Source organism: Odocoileus virginianus, unplaced genomic scaffold, assembly GCF_023699985.2.
Source record: "Odocoileus virginianus isolate 20LAN1187 ecotype Illinois unplaced genomic scaffold, Ovbor_1.2 Unplaced_Scaffold_8, whole genome shotgun sequence".
NCBI classification, from domain to species: domain Eukaryota; kingdom Metazoa; phylum Chordata; class Mammalia; order Artiodactyla; family Cervidae; genus Odocoileus; species Odocoileus virginianus.
The window spans coordinates 982,015-995,058 of NW_027224270.1; the positions used below are offsets into that span (position 1 = coordinate 982,015).

At 40.0% G+C, this 13,044-nt stretch overlaps 1 protein-coding gene across 1 annotated transcript in view; it reads left to right on the forward strand.

Moving 5' to 3' along the window:
• MAN2A1 (mannosidase alpha class 2A member 1) overlaps positions 1–13,044 on the forward strand; it is a 197,235-nt gene that overhangs the window by 61,145 nt on the left and 123,046 nt on the right. The gene's annotated exons all lie outside the window — the stretch shown is intronic.

Sequence of the window (13,044 nt, forward strand, 5' to 3'; positions counted from 1 at the left end):
TTCCCTGTCCTTTCCCATCTCTCTGAGTTTTTCAGACTCATGTCCATTGAGTCAGTGATGCTGTCTGACCATCTCACCCTTTGTCATTCTCTTCTCCTCTTGCCCTCAAACTTTCCCAGCATCAGAGTCTTTTCCAAAAAGAGTTGGCTTTTTGAATCAGGTGACCAAAGTATTGGAGCTTCAGCTTTAGATCAGTCTTTTCAGTGAATATTCAGGGTTGATTTCCTTTAGGATTGACTGGTTTGATCTCCTTGCAGTCCAAGGGACTCTCAAGAGTCTTCTCCAGCACCATAGTTTGAAAGCATCAATTCTTTGGCACTCAGCCTTCTTTATGGTCCAAAGCTCTCACATCCATACATGACTGCTGGAAAAACCATAGCTTTGACTAGACAGACCTTTGTTGGCAAAGTGATGTTTCTGCTTTTTAATACACTGTTAGATTTGTCATAGCTATTCTTACAAGGAGCAAGTGTCTTTTAATTTTGTGGCTACAGTCACCGTTTGCAGTGATTTTGGAGCCCAAGAAAATGAAATCTGACACTGTTTTTCACATTTTCTCCATCTATTTGCCATGAAGTGATAGGACTGGATGCCATGATCTTTGTTTTTTGAATGTTGAGTTTTAAACCAGCTTTTTCACTCTCCTCTTTCACCTTCATCAAGAGGCTCTTTTGTTCTTCTTCACTTTCTGCCATAAGGGTGGTGTCATCTGCATATCTGAGGTTATTGGTATTTCTCCTGGCAATCTTGATTCCAGTTTGAGCTTTATCCAGCCCAGCATTTCACTTGATGTACTCTGCATATAAGTTAAATAAGCAGGGTGACAACACATAGCCTTGGCCTACTCCTTTCCCAATTTTGAACTAGTCCGTTGTTCCATGTCCAGTTCTAACTGCTGCTTCATGACCTGCATACAGGTTTCTCAGGAGGCACATCAGCTGGTCTGGTATTCCCATCTTGTTAAGAATTTCCCACAGTTTGGGCACTTCCCTGGTGGTCTAGTGGCTAAGACTCTGCACTCCCAGTGTGGGGGGCCCGGGTTCAATCCCGGTCAGGGAACTAGATCCCATATGCTGCAACTAAGAGTTCCCACAACTAAGACCTGCATAGCCAAATAAATAAATAAAATTTAAAAATAAAAAGAATTTCCCACAGTTTGTAGTGATCTACACAGTCAAAGGCTTTATCGTAGTCAATGAAGCAGAAGTAGATGTTTTAGCTGATATATTTCTCCTTAAATCCTTTGTTGGAGAGCAGGGCTCCAGAAAGAAGGGAAAAAAAGACACATAGATTTGCTCCCATTGTTTTAAATTCTGAGCTTATACTAAGTGGCATTACTGATAGAATTTTTTTTTGACTGCTAGTGTAATGGTTATGCAATGGGTATTTTTCCCTTTTTGAAGATGAATGTATGGATTAAATGTCTGTAGCTCAATTTGCAAGCTAGCTATTGCAGAGAAGAACCTGTTAATCTAGCAGAGTTCTCTGTAAGCTTTTATTGTCCCTGAAGAATACCAATTGATTATGGGAATTTAACAGAAACATAGCTCAAGTGATCTTCATAATCTATGCTAGCAATGACTTGTTTGATTCTTCCCCCTGTGGTAGCAGTATTCAGCTCTATAAGCTTTTAAAAATGAAAAATTTAGTTAACTAAAAGGAGATTCATGCAGACAACATCTACCTTCTTCATTTTATGCAACTCAAAGTAATTTAATCAAGTATAGTCACGGTTCCTACTTGTAACACGTATCCAGTGGGTTTAAAAGAAACTGCCTTGTTATAATCAGCCCATTTTCTGTCTTCTCTTGTTTTATTTTGAAAATAACTGGTATGTTAACATTCTTTTTACTTTTCAAACTTCCTATTTGAATATTTTTTGGCTAAATTCAGTTTCAATACTGTGTGATATTTATAATACATTGAAATGTGGACCCTTATTCAAACAGCTAAAACGTTAGCCTTAGCATTTCCTTTGACTAGCACCCAGCGTGTTACATATTCATTTTTCCTCTGGGCTCTGAGATATTGAGAGGGTTTTTACATAGCATTTGCTTCTGCTGTTGAGACCAGTGTTCACATGAGAAGCCCATAGAACTGTTGGAACCTAGAACAGTTTATGTGTTTGCCAGTATCTTGACCAACTTCTCTGTGTGGACTTCTGATATGAAATAAATCTCCAAATGTATGTGTTAGATATTGTCTTGACAACGTTTCTGGATTGCATTGCTTTGCCAAGGCTGCAGTCTTTCATCTTTCTACCATTCCCTTACATCTTTTTTTCCTAGGTTTATAGTTAAGTAAACCTTCTACCCTGTCCTAATAACTCTCTCTGCTTATTGAAATCAGAGAAATGTTTGAGGTTGCTTTCTTAAATAATACAATTGCAAACATATTGCAAACCTACATACATTCTATATCTTGAGTTCACTAGAAAAAATAACCTTTAAAGCTCTTACACTAGCTAATTTATTAACATTTTATGCAGGTGAGATTTTACGGTATTTAACCGAAGTCTCCTCTAAAACTTGCAGCCGGTGAGAAGTTACTGTGTGTCTTGTGATGTTCAGAGTAAATTGCAGGTTTGGATTGAGTTTAGAGCCTGAAGTTACATAGCGTTTCATCAAAGGAGTCAAAGCAGCGCCTGCTGTCTCAGGTGACTGAAGCCGGGGTGTCCGTTTATTTCAGTCTGTGCTCCATCCCGATGCCCTGCAGTCCCAGCTCATCTGGACTGGGGGGGCTTGGCCCCCTCGTTCGTTCATCGGCTGGCTTCCGCTGACATCAGACTCGGGCAGCAGCCTGGAGCGCTGACCTGCCGCTCTGTCTGTGGGTACTTTTCGGTCCTCCTAGGGGATTTCTTTGCAGCACTGACACTGACCACTCCATTCGCCTTACATTCTTTCCTCCTCCTGTCTTCTGGCCTCAGGTGTGTGTGGCTGAACACTGCTTTGTGCTCCCCTCGGCGACGCCCTCCTCTGCCCCTTCCTCCACATCCCAGCCTCAGCTGTGGGCGCTGCGGGCGATGCCACGCTGCTGTTTTAATGTCCATGTGTGCAGGCTGCTTCTAGACCTACAGTTCCCACCTCACTGTCTCTCTCCTTCCTCAGGCAAGGCTGAGAGTGACAGCTGACATTACTGAGTGGCCACTCTACTCAGTGTAGAGGGCACATTCTCAGCAGTGCTATGTATGTTCAGCTGGTCCTAGATCATTCCTGCCTGCTGAGATCCTGCATTACCCTCATTCTCCTGCTGAGGAAACCAGGGCAGAGGGGGTCAGGAGTGTGCCTCGGGTCCCAGTGTGTGAGCCTGCCCGTGTCTCTTCTTGGCTTCAGATGCCTCAGTGACATCCAGCATCCACAGGCCCCGCGCAGCCCCTCCTCTGGGCACGCTCTTGCTCTGGCCCGGTTCCCACTTGCCTGCCTGCCCTTCCCTTCCCTCTGTCACTCCTCGCCTCGCACCCTGCTGTAAGCCCTGCTGAACCACGGGGATGTCCTCAGTCACAGCTATCTTCTCCTTCTTGGGGTTTGCTCACAGTTTAGCTGAGAATTTCTTTTTTCCTTTTGTGCATTGGATAATCTCAATGCTGTTTATTCTCTAAGACTCAACTGAAATGTTACCTCACCTCCGAAGCCTTCCCTTATTTTCTCCATCATCTATTCAGCAAGTATTTATGGTGCTAGACTCCAGGGATATAAGAAGTGAATTAGACTTACCTGGTCCCAGCCCTCAGGGCAGGGAAGGGAAGACAATGTATTGAACACAGTATCACAATCAAGTCTTTCTTTCTGTGGAAACAAGGGGGTCTTGGAAAGCTTCCTGAAGCAAGTGGTATTCATGTTGAAACTGGAAAGGCTATTAGAAGAGCCAATAGCAGAGGGTGGGGAAAGGACTCCAGGTTATGAGAGGAGAATTGTGATCATGGGCCAGGGATTAGCAAGAACATGGCATGTTCAGACACCTGAAAGGTGATTAGCCTGCAGCGGAGCAGGGGCTTGTGCGGCAGGGCCGAGCCACGTGGAGCCCTCAGCCAGCCGCGAGTGCAGACTGCTGCAGTGTGCTGCCCGGAACCCCGAAGGCGCTGCGGGCAGAGGACTGACAGCACCACGGCCCCGAAGACCGGGCAGGGCTGGAGCTCTCTCCCACTGCGCGTGGAAACGGGAGACGAGACATCTCCCTTCTGAAAGGCTGCCCGGGTTTCCAGAGTTAGATGTTCACCAGCTTTCCGGGACCTTCTTGTCTCCATAGGAGGAGCTGCTTTGTTGTGATACAGTTTTCATTCCATTGTCTTAGCTCCCCTGCCCTGAGGGCTGGGACCAGGTAAGTCTAATTCCTGGGGGCTCCTTCCTAGGAATTTATCCAAGAAAAATAAAAACATGTTAACAAAAAGACTTACATAGACATTTTTATAGCAGAATCTTTTATGAAGACTTCAAACTGGAAACAGTTCAAATATCCATCAACAGAATAATGAATTAAAACTTTGTGCCATATTTAAACAATGAATTACCACTCAACAATGAAAAATAATGTTACTGAGATATACAGAAATATGGATGAATCTAACAAATGTGTTAGCAAAAGAATCCTAACAGTAAAGCATGTTGTATGACTCCGTTTTGTGAAGTCTGAGAGTAGCTAAACTAATCTATTGGGATATAAATCACAAAGTAAGAATGTCTTTTTTTGGTTGTTATTGTTGGGGGGAATTGATTGGAAAAGGGCAGAAGGGAAATCTCTGAATAGCTTATGTCTTATTTTCAGTAGTAACGGGTACAATTTTGGGCAGTAACTGGGGTATAAATGGTTGTCAAAATACATCAAACTGAACACATGTATATTATGTGTTGCTGTATCTCAATTATAAATACTTTAGCAGAAATGATCAGCCATAACAAAATGATATATGTCTATTTATTGACATGGAAAGATGTTTATGGTATATAGTATTAAGTAAAATAAACTGGTTAAAAACTATGTCTACCATAACCCTTTATGTATTTATAGGACATTAAGAGTGAATTTTTCAATTTTATTTTTCAACCTCATGTATTTTCTGATTTATTTGAATGAGTATTTTATTGTTTTTATTTTTTAAAAAATGAGAAAATGAAATACTATTTATTATACAATGAAATATTTAAAGTATATCTTATTAAAATTTTACAGAAACTATTAGTTAAACCATCTAATATGATAAATATTCCTAAATGAAATTTCATGACTATTTTGTGCTATAGTTTTGTTTTTAGTGCTTAAAAGAAATCAGGGTAGTATGGCATTTATAGTTTGGAAAAAAGTTTAATTCATATTTTAACATAAATCTGAACATATAAAGGGTACACAGTCAAAGGCAAGGTGCTGACTACTCCTGTTTCTTTGTCATCTAATTCTTCACAGGAGGCAGCTATTGTGATCAGATGTATATAATTTATAGAGAAATAGGAAAAAGATATGTTCATGTACATATGTGCAAAGACACATTCATATGTATTATGCAAACGATAGCATGCCACGCACATTGTGGTTTTTTTTGAGTGCATCTTTTTTATGGGAGTATAATGTACATAACCTAAAATTTATCATTTTGATGATTCTATGTGTGACATTCGCTGGCATTACATATATTCACATTGTTTTGCAACATAACCATCACCCATCTCCAGAACTTTTTCATCATCCTAGATTGAAATGCTGTGCCTGTTAAACGGTAACTCCCCCTTCCCCTTCAGTCTGGCCTGGCAGTCACCATTCTGCCTGCTGTCTCTGTCAGTGTGACTCTGTAGGTGAAATCATACGATACTTGTTTTTTGTGTCTAACTTATTTCACTTAACGTAACGTGTTTGAGGTTCATCCATGCTGAAGCCTGTGTCAGTCTCCTTCTTTTTCAGGGCTGAATAGTATTCCATTGCACGAATATGCTGTTTTGTTTATTCATTCCTATGTCAGTGGACATTTGGGTTGTTTCTACCTTTTGGCTATTGCAAAAATGCTGCTGTGAACATGAGTACATAAATGCCAGTCTGAGTCCTTACTTTCAGTTCTTTTGTGTGTATACCCAGAAGTGGAATTGCTGGATCCCATAACAGTTCAGTGCTTAATTTTTCACAGAATTCCCATGCTGTTTTCCATATTAGCTGCGTCATTTCACATTGCCACTAGTAGTACTTGAGGTTCCCAACTTCTCTGCATTTCTTATCAATACCTGTTTCCTGTTTTTCTTTTCTTTCTTTCTTTTTTTTTTATGATAGCTATCCTAATGAGTTTTGTACCATGCTTTTTAAACTTAATATATCTCGGAGAATCTTTCAGGAAAGTTTCTTTTTTAAAGACTGTATAAAAGTCTTTGTTATGAGTGGGCCTTAATTTAACTTCTCCTGATTAATGGCCCTGTATTTTCTTTTCTGGTCTCTTGTGAATGTATGGAGTATATCTTTATCTTTAGTGTATGCAGTCGACCCTTGATAATCCTCAGAGGATTGGCAGCAGAGCCTGCCCCGGATACCAAAATCTTTATATAAATTGAGTAATATTTGCGTTTAACCTACATACATTTCTCCTGTATGCTTGAAACCATCTCCAGATTACTTATAATATTTAATACAATGTAAATGTTATGTTAATAGTTGTCAATATAATGTCAGTGCTACGTAAATAGTTACTAGTGCACGACAAATTCAATTTTTGCTTTTGGTACTTTCTGGAAACCTTTTCTTTTTTAAAATTTTCCTTCAAAAGTTGGTTCGGTTTGTGGACACAGAACCTGCGGATATGTAGGGCTGACTGTACAGTGCTTTTGTTTATTTTTATCTATTTTCTGACTTCATTTTAATGAGCATAGATAAAAGTATATATGCATTTTAAAATTTGATAGTTATTGCTAGTCTTAAATAACTACCTATTTATAAACATCCTTGACATCACAGTGGTTGTACAACTTTTTTATCTCATTGAAGTTTTAATTTGCATTTCCTCATGAGTGACATTAAACTTCTTTTCATTTTTAGGAGCTAGTTATTTCTGAAATATCTGCTTCATATCTTTTGTTTGCATTTCTTTGGGGTTGTTGGTACTCTCTTCTAATAGGAACACCGAGATTTAAATGGTTAACAAAACAGATATGATTCCTGTCTTCATGAGCCTGTAGTCTACTGGGGGACAAAGACCGTGAACATAAAATGTGTTATTAAATTTCATGAAAAGTGCCATGAAAAAAAACTTTTGGATTTCATGCAAGATAACAGTTGAGGCGGGGTTTGGGTGGGGTGTGTTGGCCGGAGACGGCTCCCAGTGGATGCGTTGTGAGCCAGTGAGGCAGGTGCTGGGAGAGGACCGTTCAGACAGAGAGCGTGCAGACACTGCAAGCTCAGGGACAGGGTGTGGTTGGAGTGGAGTGAGGAGGAGAGGACGGGAGATGGCTCACTGGCCACTTGTCCGTCATGCACTGTCTAAAGATGGGCATCTGCAATGCTCAGAACAATGCAGTCAGTTTCTCGAATTATGATCTGAGCGGTTTTAAGACAAAACTTATTTTTACTTTCCTATTAGATACTCCTCATGAAAGGGATATGAATCAGATAATCTGATGAGCAAATGTTTTTAAATTATTAACTGATTCATTGTGAGCCTCCATCTTTTAAACTTTTCCATTTAACTAGTTTTTTATTTAAGAATGAATCTCTGTGTATCATGTGTTATTTCATATTTCCCCAGATGTATGATTACAAATTCAACTCATTTTGTCATGTGAAATTAATTTGTGACTCTTTGATGCTGGCAAAATGATGCATTGTTTGCTACTAAGTTATCTGTAACAGTTTCCCCATCAGGGAAAAAAGCTCTTTGCGCCTGTCCTTCTATGTGTGACCGAAGTCCCGGCGTGTGTTGTGTCTACATAGGGGTAGGGGGACACTCAGAGAAGAGGGCTTGCCGCTTCCCGTGCTTGGCGAGTAAACTCCCTCTTCACAGCAGGGTGAGCGTGACAGAGACGCTCAGCTCACTTTTGATCAGTGCCTTCTAAAGCTTTTTACATCAAGCTTTCAAGCAGAGAAATTGTAGAAACGGAGAAGTGCATAGTGGCTTACAGATAGCCGTTTCAAAAAGTAAAATAATATTCCATGGTGTATATGTACCACTGCTTCCTTATCCATTCGTCTGCTGATGGGCATCTAGGTTGCTTCCATGTCCTGGCTATTATAAACAGTGCTGCGATGAACATTGGGGTGCACGTGTCTCTTTCAGATCTGGTTTCCTTGGTGTGTATGCCCAGGAGTGGGGTTGCTGGGTCATATGGAAGCTGTGGTACATATACACCATGGAATATTACTCAGCCATTAAAAATGAATTCATTTGAATCAGTTCTAATGAGATGGATGAAACTGGAGCCCATTATACAGAGTGAAGTAAGCCAGAAAGATAAAGACCATTACAGTATACTAACGCATATATATGGAATTTAGAAAGATGGTAACGATAACCCTATATGCAAAACAGAAAAAGAGACACAGATGTACAGAACAGAATTTTGGACTCTGTGGGAGAAGGTGAGGGTGGGATGTTTTGAGAGAACAGCATCGAAACATGTATATTATCTAGGGTGAAACAGATCACCAGCCCAGGCTGGATGCATGAGACAAGTGCTCGGGGCTGGTGCACTGGGAAGACCCAGAGGAATCGGGTGGAGAGGGAGGTGGGAGGGGGGATCGGGATGGGGAATACTTGTAAATCCATGGCTGATTCATGTCAATGTATGACAAAACCCACTACAATACTGTAAAGTAATTAGCCTCCAACTAATAAAAATAAATGAAAAAAAAAAAGAAAATGTAAAAAAAAAATTTTTATGACACATCCATCCAGTGACATATTAGCCATAAAAATACAACTGTTGACAAGGAAAGTCAATAAAATTGTGTGGTCAAGTGTAAATAAAAGCATGTCCCAAACAACAGCAACAAAAAAAGTAAAATAAGGCTGTTGTTAATTGTGAAAGTTAGTGCCTGGTTTCCTATTTTCTGGACTTGCTGTATGTACATATTCCTTTCTCTCCCTCTCTTTCCTTGTCTTTTCATTTGTTTCTAGATCTCTTGTTTATGTTAGGAAGAGCATTCATGCAAAAATTTAACCAGAAACCAGAAAGTAATTTCTGTCTGGGCAGAAATTAAGCAATAGACCCTGTGAGGTGGGCACATCATTTTTGATTTTGCATTTCCTTTTTCTTCCCCCAGAGTGATAATAGTGGTCGTTTTCGGGGATTTCAGTTCAGTTTAGTCACTCAGTCATGTCCGACTCTTTGCAACCCCATGAATCGCAGCATGCCAGGCCTCCCTGTCCATCACCAAGCTCCTGGAGTTTACTCAAACTCATGTCCATCGAGTCGGTGATGCCATCCAGCCATCTCATCCTCTGTCGTCCCCTTCTCCTCCTGCCCCCAATCCCTCCCAGCATCAGGGATTTTTCCAGTGACTCAACTCTTCGCATGAGGTGGCCAAAGTATTGGAGTTTCAGCTTCAGCATCAGTCCTTCCAATCAGGAAGTTAGATCTGGGTAATTTTGTTCACAGTTTTCTTCATCCTTTAAGTTTTATCATTAGAACAGTAGGCATTGCTCTCCGAAAAGTAGTTTAAGTAATATGCTTCTTTGTTTTTTTTTTCCAAAGATCCTTTTATTGGAGTATAGTTGATTTACAGTGTTGTGTTAGTTCCAGGTATATAGCGAAGTGCTTCAGTTATGCGTATATCTATGTATGAATGTGTATATTCTTTTTCAGATTCTTTTTCATTATAGGTTATTGCAAGGTACGTGGTTGCCTGTGCCATGCAGTAGGCCCTTGTTGCTGTACCCCCTGACAGCTGCAGAGAATGGCTTAATTCATGCTTGTTGAGTGCTAAGTGAATGGAGATATTACTTGCGAACACCTGTACTTGCTCTAAGTGGCTTCTCTGGTTCCCGTTAGTTGATTTTAAAAAATTATGAAAGTGTCAACTGTACAACTTGCATTCTGCCTTAACTTTATTTTGTTTGGTAACAATGGCAGTTTTAAATATGGTACTTTTTGTAGGGTAGCATGGCCTTTCTGCTATGGCTTATAAATATTTTTCCTAATTAGCTCCTGGAGTGTCACTTCCGCAAGGCTGTCTGGACTGCGTTCTGTCCCTGTCACTACATGATGCTGATGGCTGCGTGCTTCATTAGCTCAGTGTTTCTCATCTTTATTGGACCATTTTGCCCTGTCATTCCTCAGATACTTTTTAAGTGCTTATTGCATATGTTCTAGAAATCAGGGGTAGACGTGGCAAATTTATGCACTGCTGCAATTTTTATGTGTGCATGTGTCTTTTTATGTAACTGGTCAAGTGGCACTTTTGCTTAACAGTGAGTATTTTATATTAAGTCTGACCTTCCTGCCTGTAAGACTGTCTGGTTTATAATCCAAATTTCATCATTTATATGTATGGACTAGTGAGTGAAATAGTACTCACTAACCTGACTGTCTGGCCAGGTGTCCACTAATTGTCACATCGCTTTATGTCTTAAATCATGCTGTTCTCTCCCAGTCTGTTCCATGGGTTAGAGAGACTGTGCTAAGAAAAAATGAATCCTGTATTCTTTCTGGCTTGCTGTTTTGATACCACTTACGCCTCTTGTGACTGCCTCATGTAATTTTTATTAAAAATCTGTCTGAGCCACTTCAGATGTCAATTCTTTGTCTTCCATGACAAAATATCTTGGCTTTCTTATGAGTTTGTTTTAAATCACTCTGACTGAAGATTTAAAAAACAAACTGTAATCCATGCTTCCCCAGTAATTTAATAGCTATTTTAATAATATAAATATGTTTAAAATTTCTCAACTTTATATTCTGAGCCCCTGATGTGTCTGTGTCTGAGTTGCAGTTACATGGTAGCTTTTTAAGCTGCAAACATGCCTTTTACCAAGCAGAGTATTGCTCTTTTCTGGGTTGTTTCAGCATAGAGTCACAGATTTATTTTTATCTTTACCCTTTCTTGTTGCCTCAGTTTCCTCTTGTATTTTCCTGCCACTTGTTCCTGAACTCTCCTTTGACTGTTTTCTCCAAACTTCCTATCCTTTTCTCTTTCCTCTTTGTGTCCTTTCTTCAAAATGCAGTCTGTATATTGGCCTTTTCCCTGAAACTCAGTTTCCTTTTTCGTTAGTTTCTTTTGACTGCTCATTGTCACATCAAATACTCTTAAACAAATTTATATTTATCACACTGTAAATTGTAAAATGATTCCGTTCTCAGCGGAGCTGTACTGTGTGTTAATAGCGCCGGTGTTAGACGCCTGGGACCCAAACGCTGCGTCATGTGTGCTTTAATGCCCTTACTTCAGGCATCTCTTGATTTCCACTGATGCTCCCTGAGCTTCTCCTCTCTTTCCTTCCTCGTTCATTTTTCATACATAAACCACATTCCAGATCATGTCACCCCATACCTACGGGATTCACACCCCTTTTTAGCTGACCCTTCCCTGTCCAATTTAGTTTGCCTGTGTCTGTACTTCAGCTAATAAAAGACTTTATGTTCATACTGATTTTAAACTGAGAATCTCATTCATGCATTCCCTATTCATCTAGCAACAGAGTGCCCATTATATGCCAAGGAAGTTTCTCGGTACTGGGCCTGGAAAAGTGAACAAAGCAGCATGTCTGGTCCCTTCTGTCCCAGAGCTAATATTGTAACGGTTGGTGGGACAAGGAAGGATGGGTATCCTGAAGACTTCTGTGGGCAGGTTTATTTGAGCTGAGAGAAGAAAGACAGGAGAAAATAGATAAGAAAATTATGAAAAGCAGTTAAATGAGCAGGGGCTTTCATGCCTCTCCTTTATTACAGATGGGATTGTCTTTAAAATAATCACTGTGTTCAGATAAGAATTCAACTATAATCTCAGTAGTATCTCAGGCATCATGGGGAGGGGGAAGGGGTAAAGTATTCACAAAAGGAGTTGAAGAAATTTAGTGTGCATGATTATTTGCCAGGTTGGCTGTTTCTTGCAGCCCATTTGTGCCTATGGGACAGGAAATATGTAACAAAATAAAACTGGCAGATATAGGTGAATAATTGCATTGTCTGAGTGGTTTCTTTTTCCATTGAACCTGAATGGTATTTAGATTAATCACTTCATAGTCTCTGTTCTCTGTTGCGGGGCGGCACAGAATTTGTTTTGGCCAGTTTGTTTGTGATGTTTTCCACAAGTTGTGTGTACTGAAGTACTGAGCTAAGGAGGCCAGGTTCCTGTGTTTGACGGCTGGAGGTTAAAGCTGCCCTGACGTCTCAGGCTTCCAGGGACTGGCCTTAGGTGTAAGGGGCTGGGGCTGGCCACGGCCTCCAGAGTGTGGCCAAAGCAGGCAATCAGCAGAAAGAGAAGAGGAAGAAACCGTTAATGAAGTCCTATTGGCAGGGAGAGTGGGACAGAATCGCCTTGGGTTTCGCTGTGTTCTTAAAGAGATACAGATGTTATGAATTCCCATCTTCTTTCTTGTAAGTTCTGATGTGGGCCTGTAAGAACCTGAGAATCTGAGGTTTGACTGGATGTTTGGATTTCTTAAGCTACAATAATGAGCCATCATATTCTCTGTGTGAGATTGCATTAGTTGGTGATCCCCGTGGTAACACAAATGTAATTAATACGTTTTCATTTTACACAAGGAAATCATTCATTCATTCACTTTTAGAAATTGTGTCCTTATCCATTCTGTCCTTGGTTCTGTGTTTGAAAAAAATCAGATATTTTATTAATGCTGTAGCTTTTGTTATATGCTTTGTAGAAAATTATTTATTCTTTATGCTTCTAGTCTGTTTTAGCTAAATTTGGCTTGATACTTGGCTGTTAAGTTATAGGTGTTCAGTGATGTTTATCCTTATTAAAACTGCTTTACCTTCTGAAATTTTACAGCATTTTCAAAACCATCTTGTCACAAACTCAGAAGTCTGTGGCACTTAAGATGTCTGCTAAAGTTCTTGACATTTGTACTTCCTCATGTAGTTTTTCAGATTTTTTATTAGTTGATGATTTTTTTCTTTCTCT